The following is a 5,261-nucleotide window of genomic DNA, read 5'->3' on the forward strand; positions in this document are numbered from 1 at the left end:
ATGGTAGATTTCCTTCTTGAGACTGTTGTGTGTTTACTTTGGGACTAGGAGACAGTATCCCGGGAGATTCACCCTGCATGTTTACTTTGGGACTACGGATCAGTATTCCGGGAGATCTTCCAGAACATTTATATTTAGGACTGCAGGATGGTATCCCGGGAGATCCCCCTGTATTGGATATTTACTTTGGGACTATGGATCGATATTCCGGGAGATCCCCCTACACATTATATTTGGGACTATGGGACGGTATCCCGGGAGATCCCCCTGTACTGGATATTTACTTTATGACTACGAATCGGTATTCCGGAGATCCCTCTGCACATTTATATTTTGGACTACGGGATCGGGGAGATCCTCTGCACATTTACGGTTGGGACTACGGGATGTTATCCTGGGAGATCCCTCTGTTGCTATCTCTGTGTACTGAGTTATTTCTTTCTCTAATTTCATCTTCATTGATTGTTAGTATTCTAATTATACTATTACCTATCATATTGTTTCTCCTTGTTATATATATAACCAGTAGGGCCCTGACCTTCCTTGTCACTACTCGACCGAGGCTAGGATTCGCACTTACTGGGTACTGCTGTGGCGTACTCATGCCCTTTCCTGTACATGTTTTTCGTGTGCATATCCAGGTTTTTCTGCTCAGCCATACTATCCGTGAGGTGAGGCGATTCAGAGACTTCAAGGTATATCTGTCGTGTCCACAGACCTAGAAGTCCCTCTCTATTTCCCTTTAGTTATAGGCTTTTCCCTATATTTCCTTTGCTACTAGACTTCTGGAGTTAGAAACCTTTTGTATTTTTCTTTAGCTTGCGTGTCATGAGATTCCAGGTTTTGGGAGTGTTTTTGCTCAGTTTGAGAGAGTGATAGTGTATATGGCGATCATCATTTTAACCTTCGTTATTCTATTACCCGTAAATTGCTCGTTTCGTATCTTTATTTCCTTCTTCTGCAAATTGTTAGGCTTACCTAATCGTGGAGACTAGGTGCTGTCATGACAGTTCACAGAGGGAGAACTTGGGTCGTGACATGTTGAAGGATTATAATATCACTATTCTTTATTATCCAAGGATGGCTAATGTTGTAGCTGACACATTAAATAGAAAGAAAGATAGTGTGGGGAGCTTGTCATTCATTCTAAATGCAAGGAGGCCTTTAGCTATGGATGCTCAGGCACTGGCCGATAGATTGGTAATATTGGGCATTTCTTAGCCGATTAGAGTCCTTGCTTGTGTTATATCATAGTCGTCTCTATTTGAGTGCATTAAGACTCGCTAGTATGATGATCCCACTTGCTTGTCCTTAAGGACACAGTGCATCGAGGTGGTGCTAAAGAGGTGATTATTGGTGATGATGGTGTATTGAGGTTTCAGGGTTGGATCTGTGTCCCTAATATGGATGGCTTGAAAGATTTATTTCTTGAGGAGGCTCACAGTTCATAATATTCTATTCATCTCGATGCTACAAAGATGTGTCATGACTTGAAGTAGTATTATTGGCGGTGCAGGATGAAGAAGGACATTGTAGGGCATGTTTTGCAATGTTTGAACTGTTAGCAGGTTAAATATGATAATCAAAGACAGGGTGGTTTGCTTCAGAGGTACCAGAAAAAAAGTGGGAGCATATCACTATGGATTTTGTGGTAGAGTTGCCATGGACCTTAAGGAGATTTGACGTTGTTTGGGTCATTGTGGAAGACTGACCAAGTCTGCACATTTTGTTTCGGTCATGACTTCCTACACTTCGGAGAAATTGGCTAGGATCTACACTAGAGAGATTGTCTGATTGCATGGAGTGCCTGTGTCTATCATATCAGATCGAGGCACCCAGTTTAGATCACACTTTTTGAGAGCTTCTTAGTTGAGTTGGGCATGTAGGTTGAGTTTAGTACTACATTCACCCTCAAACAAATGGATAGTTCGAGCTGACCATTTAGATGTTAGAGGATATATTGAGAGCCTGTGATATAGATTTTGGAGGCCAGTAGGATCCGTTTCTCACTTTAGCGGAGTTCCCCTACAACAACAACTACCAGTCTATTTTCCAAATGGCTCCATGTAAGGCATTATATGAGCAGTGTCGTTCATTGATTGGGTGATTTGAGCATGGGGAGGCTAGTTTGTTGGGAAAATATTTGGTTCGGGATGCTCTAGAGAAGGTAAAGTTTATTTAGGAGCATCTTCGTACAATGCAGACTTTCATGGAAGGTTCTCGATACGTCTTTCATGGAATGTGAGAGGGTTCTTCTTAGAGTTTTGCCTTGAAATGCGTGATGAAATACGGGTAGAAGGGCAAGTTAATCCTTCGGTATATTGTTCCATTTGAGGTAATAGAGAGGGTTGGTGTGGTGGCCTATAGACTTGCTTTGCCACCCAGCTTGTCGGGCTGTTCATCCGGTGTTTCATGTCTCTATGCTTCAAAAGCGTCATTGATAAAGGGTGAAAAGTTCATTTTTGAGTGTTTTTGTGTATTAATTCTTGTGTGAGTTGCAGGAGTTCACACTAATTTTGAAGTAAAAATATGCTCATTACATGTTTCTTATGTGTAGGAACGAGCTTGCGCGGAAAAGGATCAAATAGGAGCAAAATTGCCGAAAGAAAAACTGAAGGTAGAAATCTGGGACAATGAAGAAAGGTTCGCTTCGCCAGACTAGTACCGGATCAGAAAATATCAACTTCTCCAATTCGAATAAGGAGAAGCCAAATTCTCCCCAACTGAACCCTAAACCATACAAATATAATAGTTAGCCACTTTTTGAGGTGAGAGAAGACTTTTGGGAGGCAAGAACACACTTGGAAGCATAGAAAAGCCATCACAGATTTCAGAAACCACAGAATTCATCTTGTGTTCTTATTTTTCCCTTGTACTATTGATTTTTATGTATTCTTGGGAATTAATTGAGATTTCTACCATGACCATGCGTGGCTAAACTCGTTTGTTCTGTGTTATGGTTTCACATGAATGTTGATATTCAGAGATTGATTTGATAATTTAATTTATTATATTGGGTTATTTATTCTTATCCTGAACCTAATTATATTACTGCCTAGCGAAAAGTAAAATACTATATATCAATCTTGAGTTGAACTTAAAAGAGGTAATTCTTGATTTTAATAGGATTGAATAGAGCGCGATCTTGAACCTAGTCATTGGAAAATTGATTTGCGAATACGGATAGAAATATACCCTTTTGCCGTGCTTAGCCCATTGTGCAAGAGATTATTAATGCGTTCTTTTTATCTCTAACCTCATAGAAATATATGGCTTAGAAAAAATTAATAAGCGAGTAGAAGTTGTCAAATTTCTACGTGTATTATTGTCATTGCAGTTTAATAACCCCGATAAATTAATAAGTTGAATCGGTGAAAGAATTCAACAGGATGTTTATCGAACCACGACCCTAGAATATTATTTCTCATTGAATTCAACCCTTCGTGCTAAGTGTGCTATTTAATTAGTTCTTCTTTTAATCGCAACTCTAGTTCGTAGAATTAATTAAACAAAAATTACCTTGAAATTGTTCTTGGCTCAATAAATTAGAAATTGGTTGATTTAGTTGCTAATTGATCACAAGTACTCGTATGAACAATTCCCTACTCACTCTTTATTACTTGATTTAACGTTTACACTTGTACGTGCAATTTAGGGCAACAAGTTTTTGGCGCCGTTGTTGGGGACTTCGAAATTAATTGATTTACTAGATTAAGCTTTTACTACTCATCGAGATATTTTTTTTAATCTTCTTTTTGGCTGGGCGTTTGATCTCAGGTACTTTTCTTGAATGCGATGGGTTAGAAGCCAGAATAGACTACATGATTTTGACTCAGAACCTGAGAGAGCATTTCGCAGAAGATTGAGAGAAGCTCGGGTGGAAAATAATCTAGAACACTCATTCAACCTATCGTTGAAATGGTGGATGAACACCCTTTGGTAGTACAAGAGGTGGCTATGCCTATCATTGCTAATGTCACCTCCAGTATCGTTAAGCCTAGGATCACTAGGCATTTCGGGGAAGCAGGTAGACACACAACCCATGAAGCTGCCAGGGTACTTGAATTAGATATTGTATCGGCACTATCTGCACAGGTAGCATCTTTAGAAAATCAAATTAGCAAGATGAATGTGGTTCAGAACCAACAATAGTTCCCACGGATGTAGCAATTTCAACCAGTACTGCTGGTTCAGGTGTTCTATGAAGTCTACAGCGAGGGCCATACCAGTGATGCCTGTCCAGCAAATCCGGAGTTAGTTTACTTTGTGGGGAATACTAATAGAGGACAAGATAATCATAATCAATATGATAATTCTTATATTAAAAATTGGAGGAACCACCCAAATTCTCCTGGGGTGGAAATTAGGGTGTTCAAAATAAGTTCAAACTATAAGGTCAATATTAGTAGTTTCGCCCTCCACAAGCAGATTAGTCCGCAAATCTGATGGGTAATATTGAGGAGATGCTAAAGAGGATTATGGGCTATAATCAAAATCAAGCAAGTGCCATTCAAAATTTAGAGCGATAGATGGGGCAACTTAGCAGTGCCCAGAACACCACACCAGCGGGAGAAGTACCTTGTGACACTGAGGCTAATCCTAAGGCTCCTATTAATGCTGTGTCATTGAGGAATAGGAGAAAATTAGAAGAAGTTCCATCAAAGAAGAGAAAGAAAGTGAAGTTTAAAAAAAAATAGCCCACCATATAAGTCGAATCGGAAACTGCCACTAAGATAGAGAATCCACTCGAAGAGGTTGTGGCAAAGCAACCACAATCAATAATTGCAAAGCTACCACATCCGTTCCCTCAAAGACTGCAGAAATTGAAGGATAATGCATCGTATAAGAAGTTCCTTGATATTTCGAAACAGATGCAGATTAACATCCCATTGGTGGACATTTTTCAAGAAGTGCCAAAGTATGCAAAGGACATCAAGGAAATTGTAGCAAACAAGCGCAAGCTAACTGAGTTTGAGACTGTAGCACTCACTAAGGAGTGTATTTCCATAATTCATAATATGTTGCCTCCTAAATTGAAGGATCCAGGTAGCTTCAGAATTCAAATTTCAATTGGGAAACATGTGTTTGGGCGAGCATTGTGTGATTTGGGGCGAGCATAAACCTGATGTCATTTTCTGTGTTTTCACAGCTAGGGTTCGGAGATCCTCGACTGACTTCGGTGGGATTACAATTGGCAGATAGATCCTTAGCCATACCCGATGTAGTCATTGAAGATATGCTGGTCCAAGTGGGCATATTCA

The sequence above is a fragment of the Nicotiana tabacum genome, chromosome 1 (assembly GCF_000715075.1).
Source record: "Nicotiana tabacum cultivar K326 chromosome 1, ASM71507v2, whole genome shotgun sequence".
Classification (NCBI taxonomy): Eukaryota; Viridiplantae; Streptophyta; class Magnoliopsida; order Solanales; family Solanaceae; genus Nicotiana; species Nicotiana tabacum.